The sequence below is a fragment of the Macrobrachium nipponense genome, chromosome 26 (assembly GCF_015104395.2).
Source record: "Macrobrachium nipponense isolate FS-2020 chromosome 26, ASM1510439v2, whole genome shotgun sequence".
Classification (NCBI taxonomy): domain Eukaryota; kingdom Metazoa; phylum Arthropoda; class Malacostraca; order Decapoda; family Palaemonidae; genus Macrobrachium; species Macrobrachium nipponense.
The window spans coordinates 33154172-33166845 of record NC_087215.1 but is presented as its reverse complement, the minus strand read 5'-3'; the positions used below and the strand labels follow the sequence as shown (position 1 = coordinate 33166845).

The following is a 12674-nucleotide window of genomic DNA, read 5'->3' as shown; positions in this document are numbered from 1 at the left end:
TGCAAATGCAAATTTCAGACTTAGCTATATATTATTCATAATTCTCTCCCTCTCCCACACATGACAGTGACACCTCTTGCCCAAATCCCGTTACCCAGGGCTGGCCCGAGCACCCTTCAATGGGGCCACCAGCCCTCTGGGTTAAGCAAAAGGCCAGATTTATTGAATCATTTGAATGTGTATTACCTGAGCAAATGGGGCCATTATGGGGGTCCTCAGAGGATAATTAGGACCCCTATAAGGAGTAATCAATTGCCTTAGATCGGCCTTGCCCTTACCCCAATCAACATTACCCAACCTCCTCCGATCCGTATGAGAAGGTCTATAATGGGCTCTACGACTGGGAGGCGCCCCCATAGAGAGCCCTATTTATTTTACATAACATTTTTGTTCACAAAATTGGATATTGGGGCCCTTTCGTGGACCCCAAACTTTCGGGTCCAAATATAAATGGGACCCTTGACCATTTTGGGGCCACTGGATTTAGCTTGTCCTGTCATAGCAGCAATGGTTAAATTCCGCAATTTGGGAACCCCCCTCACTTTGTAGCCCGGGGGGTGCGATTCCAAACAGTTCCCTCCGGCCCCCACCCCTCAGGAACGCAAGAAGTACAATGCTTTAAGATGCATTGTACTTCTTGCTAAAAGAGCATTAAGGCAATGGACCATTTCAATAAAAGCGAAATGTTAAAAAATCGTTGTAACATCAAGCATGTTATACCGTTTATTACTGAAGAAATATTAAATCAAGGCACATAAATTGGATTGATTTGTGTTTGATTGCTCAAAAAAGAAAGAAAAAAAAACGCTCACTCATACACATGACGGAAAGGCTTTAGCATTCTGGAAGCAAGATAGAGGTAAGTAAGAGAGCGCGTAAGGTGTTCGACATGATGCTGATGAGCTTTACCTAGGCTGAAGCGACTGTTGTAGATTTTTATTCATTTATTTTTTATCTTTTTTTCTTTTTTGTAAAAGAAACTACCGAAATGGCTTTGTCTGTCCGTCCACACTTTTTTCTGTCAGCCCCAGATCCTAAACACTACTGAGGCTGGAGGGTTGCAAGTGATTATGTTTATCATCCACTCTCCATTCATCAAATACCAAAATACAGCCCTCTCTCCTCAGTAGTCTTTATTTTTTTTTATTTAGGGTTAAAGTTAGCCATGATCATGCGTCTGGCACCGCCACAAACACAGGCCACCAACGGGCCGTGGCTGAAAGTTTCATGGGCCGCAGCTGAGTTTCATGGCACGTGGCTGAGAGTTTCATACAGCATTATACACTGTACAGAAAACTCTGCCGATTGCACCAAAAGAATCTTCCGCGCATTTTGTACTTGCGTATTTTTGTGTTGATATTTTATTTACCTGTTTCATAAATACTGTGTCAGCACACACAAACAAACATATTACGTAGTATGTATCAGCTTTTAAATCAAATAATACCTACTGTTACACATGAAACAGGTGCATTCAAGACTCTCTCTCTCTCTCTCTCTCTCTCTCTCTCTCTCTCTCTCTCTCTCTCTCTATATATATACATATATATATATATATATAATCAATAATTATATATATATATAGATATATATATATATATTATACGTTCAACATTTAGGCTGATCTTTCTGATCATATAGATTTTCCACGCGAATGTCATTCATGCTTTGACAAACGTTTAGCTCCAGTACTACGCTAACCATAAATGACATTTTCTTAGTAAGTTTTAAATGTCTCGTCGCTGATGAAAAACATCCCATCTTCTTTCCAGTGAAATAAAAGGAAGAAGAGTAGTCACAATTAAGGAATCCGAACACTGCAACCTGAGACTAAAACTGTCGGTTTCGGACTGGCCTATGAGGTCAGAGTCAGTCAGTCTCGTCAGTCGCCCGGTAACATTTGTGCAATCAAGATGTGCGGCGGACGTTCTCGCTCGTGTCACGCCTAGCCCTTATTATTTCATTCACGGGAGGAATTAAATCCCCGAAAACACACATGACTTCATTCCCTTCGCCGGGGTAACCCTGTTTTTCATCGGTGTTCGACGAGACGTCGTTTGTTTTTGTTTGCGGTTCTGATTGGGGTTTAGGCTGACCAGTTCTTGTTTAAAGGTGAGTCGGGTTGAATGAAACTTGACGTATGGTGTTCGACACTCGCCGTGACCTGGCTCGGGTCATTCGGGAGGGACGGCGACGATGCCCCGAGATTCAAGGTTCCTTTGCAAGCCCCTTTGAGCCCATGGAGCTAAGTGTAGGGACTACGATAGGTGGACAGGGGCGCCGGTATTTAGGCTAACCAACGGGCGAATAGCTATAATGTTGCCGCAGGCTAGCCTAGGCCTATACCCAGTCTTGGGTATGCGAACGGGTAATACTAGGTAGCCAATAGGAATCATTTATGCTTTAAGGTTTACCTCTGGCACCACACGAGTTTAGGTCACCGATCAAAACCTTGTAACAGCCTGTATAGGCCTAGGCTGAAATAAAATAGGTATAGGGCCCTAGTTACCTACTACCTTGTTGCTTATCTCAAATAAGCTAATTTGAGACTGCCTTAGGGTATCCTAAGAAATCCGAGAAATGCATTGTAGCACATCATGGGGCTCCTTTATAGTACTAGGTCTGGTACTTGCATACTTTAGTATAGGCCTACCTACTAATAGGTACTTGTAGCTATTTACACTGTGGTACCTAGTAGTTACTACAGTACCATCATGGTTTTCAGACCAACAGTAAGGTTAAGGAAAGTGTAGGCCATTTGTAAAAAATGCCTAATTACTAAGTAAGATAGAAAAATATAATTTTGGTAATTCTAAAGAATTCCGCTCAGACTGCCAGGAACGTAGCGGCGAATACGACATCCACTAGGGATTGGGGCGTCCAATGTATTTTGCCGTGTTTAGTATTGGCCCCTGGTGGTTAATTACAGTCGACCGCCCGAAAATAACGGTAAATTCATAATAAGCAACCTGAATACTACAGGAAACTGTAATTTCCAAAGAAATACCCGACGGGGAGTTATTAAGCATAATTTTTTCATCTTTTAGCCCTAGTTCTGGATGTTGCGTAGAATTTGACATTCATTTCCTTCTGGAATTCTTGCTTAGACCTACCTAACTCATTAGCTATACTACGCCTCATTTGGTCTTAACAATAGCCTCAGTAGGGGGATATGTAAATAAACGAAACAAAATGCATTCCAATTTAACATAGAATTTTGTCAGTCATATCTTGTTATAGTATGTTACTTTCTTAGCAGGCCCATGCCCAGAGTTTTTTATGGGGGTCTTTTCTCCTAAAACTGGACCTTTTCTTCTATAGATGTCATTGCATATTAGGTATACCCAAATGTTTTAGTTATATTTAGAAGAAAAATTGGATATGCGATCTAATGCCCTTCTTCCCTGTTAGATGTTACTCAGAGTTGGTTAACAGAATTTTACTTATAATATTGAAAGTGTGTACGTACTGGAATTCAAAAATATTTCTTCAGTTTTGGACTTCCAGAAATTTTTTTGCCGCCCCTCGGTACAGGCCTGCTTTGTTAACACCCATTATGTTACTTTCTTTGTTAACATCCACAAATTCACATAAGGAATGGGCTTCCCTTACACCTTCCCACTTAACCTGATCCTTAGGCCTATGTCAGTAGTAAAGTAATCTGGTTTCCTATTGTTAGACTAAAGGGATTGTAGTATAACAGGTTAGACAAGTCTTTCAGGTTCATCAAAGTCATCCAATATTCCATTCTTAAAATCTCTCAGGGCAATTTTGTAAGTAGTCTAGTCCAATCACTTTAAACAACCTGTATACAGTATGGTGTTTGTACCTGAATGCAATCTTTTCAGACTTTACCAAGTCTGTTACTGCAAGGATTTCTAAGAAATGTTCCACTGATGTCAATGAAAAAAGAATAAAAAGAGTCTCCTGTAGATGTAGGTAATAACTCTGGGTATGGTACCGTAGCTATTTCTTTGGAAATTACAGTTTTCAATAGTATTTGGGTTGCTTATTAAGAATTTGCCATTTTCGGGGGGCGTCGACTGTAATTAACCACCAGGGGCTAGTACTAAACACGGCGAAATGCATTTGACGCAGTACGTGCGGAGTTATTTCCTAGAATGACCAAATCACTTATTGATAGACAGACAGAAAAAAAAAAGGAATTAAGATATCACCAGCTGATACAGAATTTTTTTTTTAAATCACCAATTAATAGACAGAAAAATAAGAAATTGAAAAACCACCAATTGATACACAGACATGGGTACCAGTTTAATGTAGTTTTAATCGCCTATAAAACTATTACCTTAAGTGTTTTAGTTGACTTGAAAACTATGTAAACTGCATTTGTATTGTGTTTTTTCATAAGAAAAACCTTCAAATGTTTATTATTTTGCCTTTTTGGAGTCATATTTCTTCCGCTAGATCAGGATTGTAAGCGTCATAACCCTGGAACATGCGTCGTAAACCTTGAAAGAAATTCTGATGAATGTGATTGAAAAGCGTTGTAACCTTGGAACGTCGTAAGCCGAAGCTCATGTAAACTGGGGACCGCCTGTATATATTAACAAAGCCCACCAAACAAACTATATAGTATAGGCATATCATTCTATATAGATTCATTGTTTATCTTTTAAAAACAGATGGTATTTTAATACTTCGCAGTGTATTTAACAATTTATTACTGCAATTCCAATTTTAATTAACTATGGTTGTGTCTATCTGTCAGCAATGAGTCATTGCCATTCTTTTGGAGTTGGGTACTATTTTAACATGTGCAGTACATTCTCATAAATAGCAGTAATATAGTGGTAACAGGCATCGGTATCGGTTTTAAAAGTTATCGGTATTGGCCAAAAATTTGGTATTGGTGCATCCCTATTAGGAGGATCGTGCTTAGTCATTTTTATCTACAATAGAAAGTATGATCAGCAAAAAGGAAGACCTTGCATAGGTCAGGAGTACACTGTCTCTGAATTGCCAAGTGTCTCTTGATTGTATGTCCAACAGTAATAGTAAGGATCTAGCCACCACTTCCTCCTAGGAAAAATTAGTTTTAGAATTTTTTTCATTTACCTTCTTTTGAAATTTTGTATACTTGTGGCAAAAATAAGTATGAAATTTGTTAAAAACATGATATTTCATGAGAATGATAATTTGTTCATGAACCTTACCTGCCAGATTATATTATAGCTATTATCTCCGAAGTCCGACAGAATTTCAAAACTCCCGGCACACGCAGTGGTCGGGCCAGGTGGTAGTACCCATTCCGCCGTGGTGGGAGGCGGGCGTCAGGAACCATTCCCATTTTCTGTCAGATATTTTCTGTCGCCGGTGCAGCCAACAAGTGTTTTCTGCACCTCCGTCATTGGATTTTGGAAAACTCTTTTGTCACTTGAGTATCCCGATTGATTTTTTGGTTATTTGATTTGGATCGGTGGTTAGGCATACGCTAATTGTGGATTGATTTTGAATTTGGCTTGATTTTTCCTTTAACTTGAGATGTCTGGATCAGTTCGACTAGCGCCAGAGTATGTGGTGTGGAAGAATGCAAGGTGAGGCTACCGAAATCTTCGGTAGACCCTCATACAGTGTGCGCTAATTGTCGGAAACATGTTTGTGTGGTCTGATGATCGCTGCAATGAATGGAGAGTATGTCCTGATTCTGCGTGGAAGGCGTATGAATCATATGTTTCTAAAATAGAAAGAGATAGGGTAAGAAGGAGTGTAACGCCAGTTGTTACATCCAGTGGAATTTATCCCTCCTAAACCTGTGATGCCTTCGGGCCCTACATTAGTGTCTGTGGAGGTAATACCCTATCAATGATTCTTGAATCTTTGCGTAGCCTGGAATCAAAAGTGCAAAGCATTAGAAGGTGTTAATAGTGCAGTGGTGTGTAGTGATAATGCTCCGAGTGTTGCGGAAGGGGGGTCGGACAAACGATCTGACGTTCCTTCGGCAAGACCTGGGGGCGTTTCCCAGGCTTCCAAAGTTCGTAAAACGGATCGTGAAAGTGTGTTTTTCGTCATCAGAATCGTCCTCCCGCGCAGCGGTTGGAGCTTTCGGAAGCAATCGCGCCCTTTGAAGAGGACAAAGACGATAGATGTCACACAAGCGGCCGCCTTTGATTCCTCAGAGGAGGACGCTGCACATCCCTTAGCCCCTTCTGTTTTGCGGTCGTCTCCAGAACAATTCGAAGACTCTCCACCGAAAAAGAGAGCAAAGGTGCAAGATGTTGCACAGGCGACTGGCACCTTTGGTCTAAGGGAGAAAGACGCTTCACGTCCTTCTCTTCTTCTGTGTTGCGATCGTCGCCGGAGAGGAGTCTTTTGACGACAATGCTTTTGAGCGCCCTGGTTGCGCTAAGGATATACCTGTGGCGGTCCATGTGAGAAGGAGGAGGGCTTCCCCTCGCCCCTCGTCTTCTCACAGGATCAGCCCTAAATCGAAGAAGATTGAGAATTTGCAACATCAAAATTGCCTTATTAGTTGCAGAGAAAGAGGATAATTCAGTCACAGGAGGAAGGATGATAAACTGCCAGTCAAGAGATCCAGGCAGTCTCCTTCTCATCGCCTGCTTTTTCTCTATGTTACCTCGCCTTCCAGATTTCGTGCACGAAGGTCTGCAGAGCACGACGTTAAGGCGGCAGCGAGACTTGACGCCAGGCCTGACGTTCGACTGGTGCGCTCGGCTCGACGCCGGGCGGGGACGCTCGGCTGGATGCCAAGCGTGACGCTCGGCAGGATTCTCGGTCTGGACGCTCGGCTTGACGCCAGGCATGGCGCGCAGCTGGACGCACGACGTAATGTTTCTTCAGACATTCGCCGAGATTCGGAGGATAGTAATGAATCTGAAGAAGGAAAACTTGTCGGAGGGGGAATTAACTGAAGAAAACAATCATCAGCAGTATCTTCAGATTACCAGGTTTTGTTTGTTCAATTGCTTCGAACCTCCTTTGAAGAGAAGTTTAAACCTGAAGCCCCGCAGTCGCCTCCATTCACAAATTGCTATCGTCTAAGGCTACAAGACTCCAGGATTGTTGAAGATGGCTACTTCATTATCAACAAAAAGGCTTTTAAGAAAATGCAGATTGGTGGAGTCAAGAAAAGCCCGAAACAAGAACGCTTTCGCCCTACCCCTTCAAGACTGACAGGGAAGGCAGGTCTTTGGTATGAGACAGGGGAGGAGATAGGTTTTAGAGCCCCCTCATCGTCCCAAGGTGACTTCGCTACCTTGGTAGATGCACCGAAGAGATCCCTTTTGTCGACGACGAAAGTGCCCTGGACCCTTTCTGAGATGGACCATCATATGAAGGGACTCTTCGTACGATAGAAGTTTTCAACTTTTTGGATTGGTGTTTAGGGGTCTTGGATAACCGGTCGCGTAGTCCTGATTCGCTTAGCCTCCGAGGAGCTGTCCAGCGTGCTTGCGTGCATGGACAAGGCCGTCAGGGATGGTTCGGAGGAGTTGGCTTCGCATTTCTGCACTTCGATTTTGAAGAAGAGAGCGGCCTATTGTGGTTTTACTGCAAAAGGCGGTCTCTATCTCTCAAAGGCAGAATTGTTGTATGCGCCTCTTTCGAGCCATCTTTTTCCTCAGGCTATGGTCAAAGATCTGGCTGTCAGTCTACGAAGAGAAGGCTACCCAAAGAACTCCCCCCTAAGCGCAGCGTGGCAAAGAGTTAACGGTTGTTTCTTCTACGTTGGCACGGGCGCAACCGTTCAAGAAGCAGAAGCCCTTTCGAGGTGGAGTTTCCTCGCGAACATCTTCTCGAGGAAGTACACGTTCCAGAGGCAGAGTCTCGGCTAAGATCAGAGGAAATGAAATGAACCAGATATCCTTCAGCCACCAGTAGGAGCCAGGCTTCGACTATTCTCAAAAGCTTGGATAGAAAGGAAGGCGGACAGCTGGTCGCTCAACGTCATCAAGCGGGGGTACAAGATTCCTTTCTTGAAACCTCCCCCACTGTGCACGACACCCAAGGATTTATCCCCTATTTACCATCCATAGGAGAAGCAACAAATACTTTCGATCTGCTCGAGCAGATGTTGGAAAAGAGCAGCGGGTGGAACAGGTCGTAGACCTGGAATCTCCAGGCTTCTACAACAGGATATTCCTGGTGCCGAAACAGTCAGGAGGTTGGCGACCAGTCTTAGATGTGAGCAGTCTGAATCGTTCGTACAGAAGCAGAAATTCAAGATGGAGACACCTCAGTCAGTTCTTGGGACCTTAAGACCAAACGATTGGATGGTTTCATTAGACCTCACAAGCGTATTCCACGTCCCCATCCATCCACAGTCGATGAAGTATCTTCGGTTTGTCCTAAAAGGGACAGTTTATCAATTCAGGGCGCTTTGCTTCGGGATGAGCACTGCCCCTATGATCTTCACGACTTTAATGAAGAACGTGGCGAGGTGGCTTCATCTTGCAAATATCAGTCCTCTCTATGTACCTGGACGATGGCTCATTCGTGCCTCCACTCAAACGCTGTGTCTGAAGGATCTTCAAACAACTTTATCGTTGGTGAAGTCCCTGGGGGACTACTGGTGAATTTCGAAAAGTCACATCTGATCCCAACCCAATCCATCTTGTATCTGGGGGGATTCAGATGGATTCAGTGGCGTTTTCGAGCTTTTCCGTCCAGGGACGTCAGCATCAATGTTAGGGACAAAGTGACAGCCTCCTAGGGGAAAGATTCCGTGCTCGGTGAGGGAATGGATGAGCCTGCTGGGGACCATTTCCTCGCTGGAGAAGTTTGTTTCTTGGGGAGGCTGCACCTCAGACCGCTACAATTTTTTCTCAAGGAAAATTGGAAAGAAAGCAAGAATCTGGATATGAGCTTAAAAATTTCAAGAGAGGTAAAACATCACTTAAAATGGTGGCTAGATCCAGTAAAGTTGTCGGAGGGCGTGTCTCTCAAGCTTCAGAGCCCCGACCTAGTGTTGTTCTCCGACGCGTCCACCACGGGGTGGGGGAGCAACATTAGGGGGGGAAGAAGTGTCAGGCAACCTGGAGAGGGGAACAGGTGTCCTGGCACATAACAACCTAAAGGAAATGGCAGCCATCTTTTTAGCTCTCCAGTTTTTTCCAAGAAAAAGTCTCTCATCGAATAGTCCAAGTCAACTCAGACAAAACACACAGCTCTGGCGTACTTGAAGAAGCAGGGAGGAACACAGTCTCGGTCCCTTTTTGCACTGGCAGAGATCTTGCTGTGGGCAAGGGCACTGGACGTCACGATCCTTACAAGGTTTGTAGCAGGAGTAGAGAACAAGTAGGGCAGATCTCCTCAGCAGACGAGGTCAACTTCTGCCAACCGAGTGGACTCTGCATCAGGAGGTATGCCAAGAGCTGTGGGGGTTATGGGGACGTCCGCTAGTGGACATCTTTGCGACGTCCAGAACGAAGAGGCTTCCACTGTACTGCTCCCCAGTACTAGACCCAGCGGCAGTGGCGATAGACGCACTTCTCTGGGACTGGACGGGAGGGGATGGACCTGTACGGCCTTTCCCCGTTCAAGATCCTAGGGGAAGTCATGAGGAAGTTTGCGGCGTCGGAAGGGACGAGAATGACTTTGATCGCCCCGTTCTGGCCGGCGAGAGACTGGTTCACAGAGGTCAGGCCTTCGTAGTAGACTTCCCGAGGACGCTTCCAGTAAGGACAGATCTACTCAGACAGCCCCACTTCGAGAGGTACCACAGAAATCTCTCCGCTCTGAGTCTGACTGCATTCAGACTATCCAAAAGTTGGCCAGAGCGAGAGGCTTTTCTAGGTCAGTGGCAAAAGCTATCGCCAGTGCAAGAAGAGCTTCATCCAATGCAGTGTACCAATCGAAGTGGGCAGTCTTCAGGAGTTGGTGCAAGAAGAACAGCATTTCCTCCACCACGACCTCTGTGAGCCAGATTGCTGACTTCCTTTTGTATCTGAGAAGGGATCAAAAACTTGCAAGTCTCTACAATCAAGGGGTATAGGAGTGTGCTTTTCAGTTGTCTTTAGGCACAGAGGCCTGGATTTGGCGGACAACAGAAACCTTCACGATCTCTTGAGATCTTTTGAAACAAAAACGAAGGTTCAACAACCCAGGTTTGGCCGTCTTGGAAAACTTGGATTGTAGTTCTGAAGTTCCTCATGTCCAGTCCATTCGAAACCTATGCATACAGCTTCCCTGAAGGATGTTACTAGAAAAGCTATCTTCCTGACTGCTCTGGCGACGGCGAAGAGAGTCAGCGAGGTACAAGCGATTAGCAAATACGTGGGCTTTAAAGGTTATAACGCGGTTTGTTCCTGAGCCCAACGTTCCTGGCAAAAAATGAAAAATCCGTCCAACCCTTGGCCTAGGACCTTCGAAAATTAAAGGGATGGCCGAAATCATTGGGCGTGAGCCAGAGAGAGTTCTGTGCCCTGTCAGGCTCTAAAATTCTACCTAAAGAAGACTAAGGATTGTAGAGGTCTTTCGGATAACTTGTGGTGTTCGGTAAGGAAGCCAAATTTAACCAATGTCGAAGAATGCTTTGGGGCTTTTTTCTTGAGGGGACACCATCAAGGAAGCGCATTCATCCTGTCAAGAAAGTGATATGAAAATGTTGAAGGTGAATGCGCATGAAGTTGAGGGCTATTTCTACGTCGGTATAGTCTTTCAAAAAGAAACATGGCACTTAATGACATCTTGAATGCCACATTTTGGCGTAGTAATTCAGTGTTGCCTCTCACTACCTTCGGGAGGTGAGGACTACATACGAGAACTGTTGCCTCTTTGGGCCCATATGTCGCAGCAGACACTATATTGGGTACAGAGTAGCTCTCTTCCTATCATTTAGGAAATAATATGTTAGTTTGGACTTTTAATAATTTTATTTTCTTTTATTTTTTATTTTTAGTTTATTATTCTTATTTAGGTGTTTAGTTTTATTGTGGTCTTGGGTCGGCCGCCTTAGGCGGACTTCCCCTCCATTAGCCTTGGTTATACGAAGTTTAACCAGATAGGCTAGGTCAGGTGGTAATGTTTTTGCTTCGCCCTCATAATAGGGTAAAAATGTTTTTGTCACATTGTGGTCATGCACCCGTTGACAAATCATCTGGAGCGCACCAGCTATATAGGTCACGTCCTTGCTGGCACCTCCAGTGAAGCATTAACAGCATTCGGTGTCTAATCAACACCTATATGATCTGTCACATTGTGGTCACGCTCCCCGTGGCAGTTCATTAGAGCGCACCAGCTACACAGGTCACGTCCTTGCTGGCACCTCTAGGAATGCATTACCCAAAAAATTGGAGGTCTATAATGTAGGATCTAGTTGTTTTGTGGTCACGCCCCCGTTTGACAGATCCTCTAGAACTCAACAGCATCGCAGGTCACTACTTGCTGGAGTCTCTAGTAAAGCAGAAGCAGACTTGGGTGACGGTACTCACGAAGTCAGCTATGCTAACAGGTAAGGAACCAAGATATCAATCATGTAAATGGAATTGTTTCCCAAAATCCGAGTCTGTCTCCCCCTTCCTCCAAAGGTGGGATTCAGCTATATATATATCTGGCAGGTAAGGTTCATGAACAAAATGATATTGTTATGATACAATAAAGTTTGTTCATACTTACCTGGCAGATATATATAATCAAAGTGCCACCACCACCCCTCAGGAGACAGTGGCACTAGAAATATCTGACAGAAAATGGGAATGGTTCCTGACGCCCGCCTACCCAGCGGCGGGAATGGGTACTACCACCTGGCCGACCATGCGTGTGCCGGGAGTTTTGAAATTCTGTCGGACTTCGGAGAATACAGCTATATATATATCTGCAGGTAAGTATGAACAAACTTTATTGTATCATAACAATTATCATTTTGTTAGCCATCTCATTTCCAAAATAAATCTTTAATTACGTAATCCTTTTGACGTTTTTTGTTCTTTGAGGGAGGGATTTGTCCACACACTCACCTTTTGGCTTACCACTTGCAATCTTGGAGGAAACTTTCTTTGATATATCTCATTTTTAAGCCAAATTATTTTTTTTCCAGTGTAGCCAAAGCAAAAAAGTTTAATGGTCAGAATGATCTGCATAGACATTTTGGTTCAATAATATAGAATATATTCAGTATTAAAAACTATATAAATTCATAGCTTCTTTTTTCAACATGAAAAAGTAAAATAAATTTCCTTTCCAATATTTTATATGTCATTCCTAATTATGCCAATTATTGCATATAAAAACATATACTACATTAAGAAAATGGCAAAAATTGTTATCTACTTTGGAGAGGTTTAATGAGGTTAGTATTCTTCAAACAGCCCCTACTCTTAAGGGATTAAACCAACCCCCAACATATTCCTGATGCCATTCCAATGCTATCCTACATCAAAATATTTATGGTTAATCGATTAATTTTTCATAAATTAAGTAATTTCACTTTGTCTCCAGTGATGAAATTTGCACGATATCATCAGAATTTTCAAAGGTCAGTAGAAAGGACATTCAGAACTTTAGTTTACTTTTTCTGCTTTCCAGTACAGTCTGACTTCATTGAATCCAAGTGTAAATTATTTAGACAGGTGTCATTAATCTAGACCATACTGTCTTGTGTAAACTTTACACCTGTAATATGAATGACCTCATTGAAAATTCCACACAGATGCTGTAATGTAAAGCTGTATGATATGTAGCGAGAAATTATGAAA

General features: G+C 43.3%; 1 protein-coding gene across 1 annotated transcript in view; it reads left to right on the top strand.

Annotated features, from left to right (window-relative positions):
- Positions 1 to 1857: 1857 nt before the first annotated feature.
- LOC135200165 (phosphatidylserine synthase 2-like) overlaps positions 1858 to 12674 on the top strand; it is a 180857-nt gene continuing 170040 nt past the window's right edge. The window contains exon 1 of the mRNA XM_064228523.1: positions 1858 to 2112. The gene's annotated coding sequence lies outside the window, so the exon portion shown is untranslated. The remainder of the gene's footprint in view (positions 2113 to 12674) is intronic.